The sequence below is a fragment of the Stegodyphus dumicola genome, chromosome X2 (genome assembly GCF_044657685.1).
Source record: "Stegodyphus dumicola isolate Sdum_Otavi_A_Nest chromosome X2, ASM4465768v1".
Classification (NCBI taxonomy): Eukaryota; Metazoa; Arthropoda; class Arachnida; order Araneae; family Eresidae; genus Stegodyphus; species Stegodyphus dumicola.
Window position 1 is genome coordinate 105932784 of NC_140781.1, and position 11648 is coordinate 105944431.

An 11648-nucleotide genomic window follows, 5' to 3' on the forward strand; every position below is an offset into this window, starting at 1 on the left:
AGATAAATTCTTTCTGGTGTTGATGGATGAATGTTGAACCACGTATGAATGAAATTCTAGCAGTGGACAAATTAAATGGAATCCTGTAAGGTACTGCTATACGCGAAATCACGCTTTACAAGTCTGCGCTCAGCAAGTACCTGTTGTATTAGAAATGATAGGCTACGAAACGTGACTTGAAGAATCATATGAGGTATCTAGAATGCAGATTGGTAGTTTAGTCGTGATAAATAAACAGTCTATACAGATGACCGGAAATAATAAAAATTTAGATGGATTAACTATAAAGTATTTTACTCCTGGACCATTAGTCATAAACAGTACTTGTGTAAAAACAGATTAAAGTATATGGATTCCCTGTTTAAGAAAGGAATTTCTTTCTGACAGTATGCAGTCTGTACCATACCTGGAATAGGGAGGTGTTGCATCTTCAGGGAAACAAAATCTTTTATTCTGTAATTTTTACTGAAAATGTGTGTTTAAATTTTGTTACCTAGATAACAAAATTAGATAACCCTATTTTTAACTCTTTTTATATGAAAATGAAACCAAATACAGACAAAGAAATAAAATTGCATTCCTTCCCTTAGTGCAGTTATGTGCAACTTTAACTTAAAGGGAGCCAATTTTGAGTTTATAAAATTTTGGCGAGCACAAGTATCTAGTGCACTTTTAATATTTCAGTTATAAATACATTACACAAAGTATAAAAATGTGTGGTATAATAAGTTAAAGAAAAGGTATACTCTTTGCATTATTTACAAAAAATTCAGCAAGATGAAAGTTAAATACAGGGAAATCGTATTTTAATGTGAAATTTAACACTGCATTTCTTCTGCGAGTTTTTTTTTTTTTTGCCTCTGATACATGCGATGTTATGGCTAAATCCTTGCAGTCGTTGGGATGTTGATTTGTTATCCCGTATCTAAACATTGATTTTAACAAGTTCATTGTTGAAAATCCTCTTTCACATTTTTAAGCAGATTGGAAGCAGGAATTTATCTTTTTAAAAGTTTAACTGTTCATGATGTTTCTGTTCTAGGACTATTCAATTGGCTTTTTGTGATATTCTTGATCTTAATTAGGACGAAAATCAGTTATTTCCATTTCTTGATCAATAGAATTGTTATTTAACATATTTGCAATCTTTTACCATTTTTCTTAAATACTAGTATTATGTAATGGGTTTGAAGTGAATGAAGTAGTTAGCCTAATTTTAAATACACTAAACACATCTAATTGAGAAACTAATTTAAGCTCGATGAGATTTTCCAAATGATTCTTTCAGTTTTCTTATATTTCATCCCTTAGTTCTCCAGATTTTCAATGGGGCAAAACGTACATTACATTATGGTAAAAATGTATATTCCTCATATTTGTGTAATATTTTCAGAAAATTAATTTTGATTTAAAATGAATTTATAATACCCTTTAATTCAAAGACTCTAGTTTAGTTCTCTCGCCCCCTCCCTCAAATTTAAGATTTAGTTACTATGTCTGTAAGAATGGCTAAATCATAGAACCAGGTATGTTCAATAATTTCTTCATAAGTTTTGTTTCTGGATTTTTAAAATTCTTCTATGAAACTTTTGTAACAGAAGCTGGGATGGAACCCGGGCAGCCAGACAGAATGTCCCTTCCGTGAGTGAAAAGTTCTATCATTTCTTTGAAAGTGACCTGATAATATTTCAGAATAAACCCTCATAACACTAATAAATGTATATAAATTTTTTAATGTTTATTTAATGTGTGTTTGGTTCTTAAAATATTTTGAGCTATTATATTACTAATTCTGTATGTGAATTAACACAGTTTAATATAGAACACCTGCTTCAAGGCTAAAGGTAAAGTATTTGAATAATGTTCTACCTTTCGTCTGTTTTCAGACGCAGGTTCTATTCTACAATTTACGGAATTTCTGGGTATTGGACATCTCACATAGGTGACAAAATTTCATTCCTATGTGTAGGTTTCATAGTACAATAGGTTGAGCATCCCTACATTAGTATTTGACTTTGATTCCTTCGAAAGAAAAAGGAGTATCTTAGTTTTCTTGAATTTTTGGTCAAAATTTTAGTATGTAGGTAATTGCAATAGCTCTTCCACGAAATTGCATTTAAATTTTTTGTAACATTTCAAAATGCTGTATCATTCAATGGCATTTGATGTGTTTTAGCTTGCTATATTAAAGCTGGGCTCGAACCCGGGCAGCTATACAATATGTTCTTTCCCTGAGTGAAATATTTCTATAATTACATTAAAGTCACCTGGTAATATTTGAAGATAATTTCTGGTATATCGGACTAAGCTGTCCTCTCTCATGGATGAGAGTACCTGCATTGCAGTCATGCTTTTAGTAACAATGTAGCACATTGCTGGAGTTTAAAACAAAGAAGGCGACTCTTGAAGTTTTATATATTAAGAAACAATATTAGATATTTCTCTTTGTGTATAATTATTCTTTAATATCAAAGTAGTTAAAATCTAATGATTCCTTTTTTCCCCTTTTGGCCCCTTCTAGTGTAATTTGTGATCATTTTTGTGCACTCTTGGAATGCAGAACATGATATCGTGAAAGAAAAAGAACGGATGAATAATGCAGAACAAAAAGACATCTGTGGCTGGTAATTCTTGTTTTATATCAACTTTATTTCCACTAGAAATACTTGAATGTTATAATTTGTCCATCCCTTTTCACATGTTGCTTTATATTGAAGCTTTACTAGTTATTTATTTTACATGAACGTGTCACATTATGTTTTAATGTTTAGGGTAGCATTTGTTCATTAATTTCGTAGGTTTTGAATTTCATATTGAAGTGTATGAATTGGTGCTTTCTCTATATTGTATTGTAATATTCGAAGTGAGGTTGAACTGTTAATCACACTATAATTATCAGAAGTCTGAGATTTGTTAGAGTTCTGTTGCTTCGTAGTGGTTTCAAAAGTACTGCTGTGATGTAATTTTTTCCCAAGTGGCCTCCTTTCACATTACGAGGAGGAGGCTAAACATTTTCCTCTCTGTGTGGCCTAATATTTTCCATGTCCAACGGGGTCTTGTCTTCCCAACAGGCCAGTGTAATTGCACTGCCTGGGTATAAACCAATTTTGTTTCAGTTTTTTCCGAATTTAGAGTCTCTCTATCAAGTGCTGTTTCTCTTAAAACCATTGAAAGTTAAGTGTTGAATAAAAAAGAAATGTAAATAAAAATTTAATGTATACTCGTAAAGAAAGTTAGTGGAGCCAAATTGTCTTCTGTTAAGGATGCTCAAAATGTGCTTTTTCTTAGTTGTTTTAAGCATACTTTATTATATTTTGTCCCTAATCTGAACAATTTTGGCATATTGTGAAGTTTTATGAACCAATTTGCGAAGATCTCTTTAAAATCGATTAAAAAATATTCATTTTGAAATAAAATCAGAGATGTTTTATTATTATCGAAGTAAAATTCTGCAGACTAACTTTCAACTTGGTTTTGAAAAGCACTCTGAAAGTTTCTTTAGGACTTGTTTTCGTTCTCTTGGCAAATACATGACAGAATTATTTTTTGAAAAAGCTGATGTCTTTTGCTTATAAGAATGACTGATGCAACTGTAACCATGTCGCTGTAAAGAGCACATATTTCCCAGTAGCTCTTTTAAAGTGTCCGTTTTTTTCTTTAATTGTGTCCATCTCCACTAGAAGATCAGACATTGCTTCTCTGTTATTTAACGATTCCTTCATCTAATCTTCAGTTAAAAGCTGTTTCTCGTAATGAGCGCTTTTATTATCAAGGGGTTTTATAAGCACCCAATTCTTCTTTTGTAATTTTCTGATTCATTGTTTGACTTCTTTATCTTCCATATGTGAAAATTCTTCGGAATGCTTTGCATTTGAGATTTGTAAGATTTTTTTGAACTTCATTTTCAGTCTATGGAAATTGTTTAAAGTAGCAGATAAATTCTTTCTGGTGTTGATGGATGAATGTTGAACCACGTATGAATGAAATTCTAGCAGTGGACAAATTAAATGGAATCCTGTAAGGTACTGCTATACGCGAAATCACGCTTTACAAGTCTGCGCTCAGCAAGTACCTGTTGTATTAGAAATGATAGGCTACGAAACGTGACTTGAAGAATCATATGAGGTATCTAGAATGCAGATTGGTAGTTTAGTCGTGATAAATAAACAGTCTATACAGATGACCGGAAATAATAAAAATTTAGATGGATTAACTATAAAGTATTTTACTCCTGGACCATTAGTCATAAACAGTACTTGTGTAAAAACAGATTAAAGTATATGGATTCCCTGTTTAAGAAAGGAATTTCTTTCTGACAGTATGCAGTCTGTACCATACCTGGAATAGGGAGGTGTTGCATCTTCAGGGAAACAAAATCTTTTATTCTGTAATTTTTACTGAAAATGTGTGTTTAAATTTTGTTACCTAGATAACAAAATTAGATAACCCTATTTTTAACTCTTTTTATATGAAAATGAAACCAAATACAGACAAAGAAATAAAATTGCATTCCTTCCCTTAGTGCAGTTATGTGCAACTTTAACTTAAAGGGAGCCAATTTTGAGTTTATAAAATTTTGGCGAGCACAAGTATCTAGTGCACTTTTAATATTTCAGTTATAAATACATTACACAAAGTATAAAAATGTGTGGTATAATAAGTTAAAGAAAAGGTATACTCTTTGCATTATTTACAAAAAATTCAGCAGGATGAAAGTTAAATACAGGGAAATCGTATTTTAATGTGAAATTTAACACTGCATTTCTTCTGCGAGTTTTTTTTTTTTTTTGCCTCTGATACATGCGATGTTATGGCTAAATCCTTGCAGTCGTTGGGATGTTGATTTGTTATCCCGTATCTAAACATTGATTTTAACAAGTTCATTGTTGAAAATCCTCTTTCACATTTTTAAGCAGATTGGAAGCAGGAATTTATCTTTTTAAAAGTTTAACTGTTCATGATGTTTCTGTTCTAGGACTATTCAATTGGCTTTTTGTGATATTCTTGATCTTAATTAGGACGAAAATCAGTTATTTCCATTTCTTGATCAATAGAATTGTTATTTAACATATTTGCAATCTTTTACCATTTTTCTTAAATACTAGTATTATGTAATGGGTTTGAAGTGAATGAAGTAGTTAGCCTAATTTTAAATACACTAAACACATCTAATTGAGAAACTAATTTAAGCTCGATGAGATTTTCCAAATGATTCTTTCAGTTTTCTTATATTTCATCCCTTAGTTCTCCAGATTTTCAATGGGGCAAAACGTACATTACATTATGGTAAAAATGTATATTCCTCATATTTGTGTAATATTTTCAGAAAATTAATTTTGATTTAAAATGAATTTATAATACCCTTTAATTCAAAGACTCTAGTTTAGTTCTCTCGCCCCCTCCCTCAAATTTAAGATTTAGTTACTATGTCTGTAAGAATGGCTAAATCATAGAACCAGGTATGTTCAATAATTTCTTCATAAGTTTTGTTTCTGGATTTTTAAAATTCTTCTATGAAACTTTTGTAACAGAAGCTGGGATGGAACCCGGGCAGCCAGACAGAATGTCCCTTCCGTGAGTGAAAAGTTCTATCATTTCTTTGAAAGTGACCTGATAATATTTCAGAATAAACCCTCATAACACTAATAAATGTATATAAATTTTTTAATGTTTATTTAATGTGTGTTTGGTTCTTAAAATATTTTGAGCTATTATATTACTAATTCTGTATGTGAATTAACACAGTTTAATATAGAACACCTGCTTCAAGGCTAAAGGTAAAGTATTTGAATAATGTTCTACCTTTCGTCTGTTTTCAGACGCAGGTTCTATTCTACAATTTACGGAATTTCTGGGTATTGGACATCTCACATAGGTGACAAAATTTCATTCCTATGTGTAGGTTTCATAGTACAATAGGTTGAGCATCCCTACATTAGTATTTGACTTTGATTCCTTCGAAAGAAAAAGGAGTATCTTAGTTTTCTTGAATTTTTGGTCAAAATTTTAGTATGTAGGTAATTGCAATAGCTCTTCCACGAAATTGCATTTAAATTTTTTGTAACATTTCAAAATGCTGTATCATTCAATGGCATTTGATGTGTTTTAGCTTGCTATATTAAAGCTGGGCTCGAACCCGGGCAGCTATACAATATGTTCTTTCCCTGAGTGAAATATTTCTATAATTACATTAAAGTCACCTGGTAATATTTGAAGATAATTTCTGGTATATCGGACTAAGCTGTCCTCTCTCATGGATGAGAGTACCTGCATTGCAGTCATGCTTTTAGTAACAATGTAGCACATTGCTGGAGTTTAAAACAAAGAAGGCGACTCTTGAAGTTTTATATATTAAGAAACAATATTAGATATTTCTCTTTGTGTATAATTATTCTTTAATATCAAAGTAGTTAAAATCTAATGATTCCTTTTTTCCCCTTTTGGCCCCTTCTAGTGTAATTTGTGATCATTTTTGTGCACTCTTGGAATGCAGAACATGATATCGTGAAAGAAAAAGAACGGATGAATAATGCAGAACAAAAAGACATCTGTGGCTGGTAATTCTTGTTTTATATCAACTTTATTTCCACTAGAAATACTTGAATGTTATAATTTGTCCATCCCTTTTCACATGTTGCTTTATATTGAAGCTTTACTAGTTATTTATTTTACATGAACGTGTCACATTATGTTTTAATGTTTAGGGTAGCATTTGTTCATTAATTTCGTAGGTTTTGAATTTCATATTGAAGTGTATGAATTGGTGCTTTCTCTATATTGTATTGTAATATTCGAAGTGAGGTTGAACTGTTAATCACACTATAATTATCAGAAGTCTGAGATTTGTTAGAGTTCTGTTGCTTCGTAGTGGTTTCAAAAGTACTGCTGTGATGTAATTTTTTCCCAAGTGGCCTCCTTTCACATTACGAGGAGGAGGCTAAACATTTTCCTCTCTGTGTGGCCTAATATTTTCCATGTCCAACGGGGTCTTGTCTTCCCAACAGGCCAGTGTAATTGCACTGCCTGGGTATAAACCAATTTTGTTTCAGTTTTTTCCGAATTTAGAGTCTCTCTATCAAGTGCTGTTTCTCTTAAAACCATTGAAAGTTAAGTGTTGAATAAAAAAGAAATGTAAATAAAAATTTAATGTATACTCGTAAAGAAAGTTAGTGGAGCCAAATTGTCTTCTGTTAAGGATGCTCAAAATGTGCTTTTTCTTAGTTGTTTTAAGCATACTTTATTATATTTTGTCCCTAATCTGAACAATTTTGGCATATTGTGAAGTTTTATGAACCAATTTGCGAAGATCTCTTTAAAATCGATTAAAAAATATTCATTTTGAAATAAAATCAGAGATGTTTTATTATTATCGAAGTAAAATTCTGCAGACTAACTTTCAACTTGGTTTTGAAAAGCACTCTGAAAGTTTCTTTAGGACTTGTTTTCGTTCTCTTGGCAAATACATGACAGAATTATTTTTTGAAAAAGCTGATGTCTTTTGCTTATAAGAATGACTGATGCAACTGTAACCATGTCGCTGTAAAGAGCACATATTTCCCAGTAGCTCTTTTAAAGTGTCCGTTTTTTTCTTTAATTGTGTCCATCTCCACTAGAAGATCAGACATTGCTTCTCTGTTATTTAACGATTCCTTCATCTAATCTTCAGTTAAAAGCTGTTTCTCGTAATGAGCGCTTTTATTATCAAGGGGTTTTATAAGCACCCAATTCTTCTTTTGTAATTTTCTGATTCATTGTTTGACTTCTTTATCTTCCATATGTGAAAATTCTTCGGAATGCTTTGCATTTGAGATTTGTAAGATTTTTTTGAACTTCATTTTCAGTCTATGGAAATTGTTTAAAGTAGCAGATAAATTCTTTCTGGTGTTGATGGATGAATGTTGAACCACGTATGAATGAAATTCTAGCAGTGGACAAATTAAATGGAATCCTGTAAGGTACTGCTATACGCGAAATCACGCTTTACAAGTCTGCGCTCAGCAAGTACCTGTTGTATTAGAAATGATAGGCTACGAAACGTGACTTGAAGAATCATATGAGGTATCTAGAATGCAGATTGGTAGTTTAGTCGTGATAAATAAACAGTCTATACAGATGACCGGAAATAATAAAAATTTAGATGGATTAACTATAAAGTATTTTACTCCTGGACCATTAGTCATAAACAGTACTTGTGTAAAAACAGATTAAAGTATATGGATTCCCTGTTTAAGAAAGGAATTTCTTTCTGACAGTATGCAGTCTGTACCATACCTGGAATAGGGAGGTGTTGCATCTTCAGGGAAACAAAATCTTTTATTCTGTAATTTTTACTGAAAATGTGTGTTTAAATTTTGTTACCTAGATAACAAAATTAGATAACCCTATTTTTAACTCTTTTTATATGAAAATGAAACCAAATACAGACAAAGAAATAAAATTGCATTCCTTCCCTTAGTGCAGTTATGTGCAACTTTAACTTAAAGGGAGCCAATTTTGAGTTTATAAAATTTTGGCGAGCACAAGTATCTAGTGCACTTTTAATATTTCAGTTATAAATACATTACACAAAGTATAAAAATGTGTGGTATAATAAGTTAAAGAAAAGGTATAATCTTTGCATTATTTACAAAAAATTCAGCAGGATGAAAGTTAAATACAGGGAAATCGTATTTTAATGTGAAATTTAACACTGCATTTCTTCTGCGAGTTTTTTTTTTTTTTTGCCTCTGATACATGCGATGTTATGGCTAAATCCTTGCAGTCGTTGGGATGTTGATTTGTTATCCCGTATCTAAACATTGATTTTAACAAGTTCATTGTTGAAAATCCTCTTTCACATTTTTAAGCAGATTGGAAGCAGGAATTTATCTTTTTAAAAGTTTAACTGTTCATGATGTTTCTGTTCTAGGACTATTCAATTGGCTTTTTGTGATATTCTTGATCTTAATTAGGACGAAAATCAGTTATTTCCATTTCTTGATCAATAGAATTGTTATTTAACATATTTGCAATCTTTTACCATTTTTCTTAAATACTAGTATTATGTAATGGGTTTGAAGTGAATGAAGTAGTTAGCCTAATTTTAAATACACTAAACACATCTAATTGAGAAACTAATTTAAGCTCGATGAGATTTTCCAAATGATTCTTTCAGTTTTCTTATATTTCATCCCTTAGTTCTCCAGATATTCAATGGGGCAAAACGTACATTACATTATGGTAAAAATGTATATTCCTCATATTTGTGTAATATTTTCAGAAAATTAATTTTGATTTAAAATGAATTTATAATACCCTTTAATTCAAAGACTCTAGTTTAGTTCTCTCGCCCCCTCCCTCAAATTTAAGATTTAGTTACTATGTCTGTAAGAATGGCTAAATCATAGAACCAGGTATGTTCAATAATTTCTTCATAAGTTTTGTTTCTGGATTTTTAAAATTCTTCTATGAAACTTTTGTAACAGAAGCTGGGATGGAACCCGGGCAGCCAGACAGAATGTCCCTTCCGTGAGTGAAAAGTTCTATCATTTCTTTGAAAGTGACCTGATAATATTTCAGAATAAACCCTCATAACACTAATAAATGTATATAAATTTTTTAATGTTTATTTAATGTGTGTTTGGTTCTTAAAATATTTTGAGCTATTATATTACTAATTCTGTATGTGAATTAACACAGTTTAATATAGAACACCTGCTTCAAGGCTAAAGGTAAAGTATTTGAATAATGTTCTACCTTTCGTCTGTTTTCAGACGCAGGTTCTATTCTACAATTTACGGAATTTCTGGGTATTGGACATCTCACATAGCTGACAAAATTTCATTCCTATGTGTAGGTTTCATAGTACAATAGGTTGAGCATCCCTACATTAGTATTTGACTTTGATTCCTTCGAAAGAAAAAGGAGTATCTTAGTTTTCTTGAATTTTTGGTCAAAATTTTAGTATGTAGGTAATTGCAATAGCTCTTCCACGAAATTGCATTTAAATTTTTTGTAACATTTCAAAATGCTGTATCATTCAATGGCATTTGATGTGTTTTAGCTTGCTATATTAAAGCTGGGCTCGAACCCGGGCAGCTATACAATATGTTCTTTCCCTGAGTGAAATATTTCTATAATTACATTAAAGTCACCTGGTAATATTTGAAGATAATTTCTGGTATATCGGACTAAGCTGTCCTCTCTCATGGATGAGAGTACCTGCATTGCAGTCATGCTTTTAGTAACAATGTAGCACATTGCTGGAGTTTAAAACAAAGAAGGCGACTCTTGAAGTTTTATATATTAAGAAACAATATTAGATATTTCTCTTTGTGTATAATTATTCTTTAATATCAAAGTAGTTAAAATCTAATGATTCCTTTTTTCCCCTTTTGGCCCCTTCTAGTGTAATTTGTGATCATTTTTGTGCACTCTTGGAATGCAGAACATGATATCGTGAAAGAAAAAGAACGGATGAATAATGCAGAACAAAAAGACATCTGTGGCTGGTAATTCTTGTTTTATATCAACTTTATTTCCACTAGAAATACTTGAATGTTATAATTTGTCCATCCCTTTTCACATGTTGCTTTATATTGAAGCTTTACTAGTTATTTATTTTACATGAACGTGTCACATTATGTTTTAATGTTTAGGGTAGCATTTGTTCATTAATTTCGTAGGTTTTGAATTTCATATTGAAGTGTATGAATTGGTGCTTTCTCTATATTGTATTGTAATATTCGAAGTGAGGTTGAACTGTTAATCACACTATAATTATCAGAAGTCTGAGATTTGTTAGAGTTCTGTTGCTTCGTAGTGGTTTCAAAAGTACTGCTGTGATGTAATTTTTTCCCAAGTGGCCTCCTTTCGCATTACGAGGAGGAGGCTAAACATTTTCCTCTCTGTGTGGCCTAATATTTTCCATGTCCAACGGGGTCTTGTCTTCCCAACAGGCCAGTGTAATTGCACTGCCTGGGTATAAACCAATTTTGTTTCAGTTTTTTCCGAATTTAGAGTCTCTCTATCAAGTGCTGTTTCTCTTAAAACCATTGAAAGTTAAGTGTTGAATAAAAAAGAAATGTAAATAAAAATTTAATGTATACTCGTAAAGAAAGTTAGTGGAGCCAAATTGTCTTCTGTTAAGGATGCTCAAAATGTGCTTTTTCTTAGTTGTTTTAAGCATACTTTATTATATTTTGTCCCTAATCTGAACAATTTTGGCATATTGTGAAGTTTTATGAACCAATTTGCGAAGATCTCTTTAAAATCGATTAAAAAATATTCATTTTGAAATAAAATCAGAGATGTTTTATTATTATCGAAGTAAAATTCTGCAGACTAACTTTCAACTTGGTTTTGAAAAGCACTCTGAAAGTTTCTTTAGGACTTGTTTTCGTTCTCTTGGCAAATACATGACAGAATTATTTTTTGAAAAAGCTGATGTCTTTTGCTTATAAGAATGACTGATGCAACTGTAACCATGTCGCTGTAAAGAGCACATATTTCCCAGTAGCTCTTTTAAAGTGTCCGTTTTTTTCTTTAATTGTGTCCATCTCCACTAGAAGATCAGACATTGCTTCTCTGTTATTTAACGATTCCTTCATCTAATCTTCAGTTAAAAGCTGTTTCTCGTAATGAGCGCTTTTATTATCAAGGGGTTTTAT

At 31.4% G+C, this 11648-nt stretch overlaps 1 long non-coding RNA gene across 1 annotated transcript in view; it reads left to right on the forward strand.

The window, feature by feature from the left end:
* Window positions 1-10495, forward strand: part of LOC146992870 (uncharacterized) — a 65500-nt gene extending 55005 nt beyond the window's left edge. The window contains exons 4-6 of the long non-coding RNA XR_015038958.1: window positions 2522-2624; window positions 6455-6557; window positions 10388-10495. This is a non-coding gene — a long non-coding RNA (uncharacterized LOC146992870). The remainder of the gene's footprint in view (window positions 1-2521; window positions 2625-6454; window positions 6558-10387) is intronic.
* Window positions 10496-11648: the final 1153 nt, after the last annotated feature.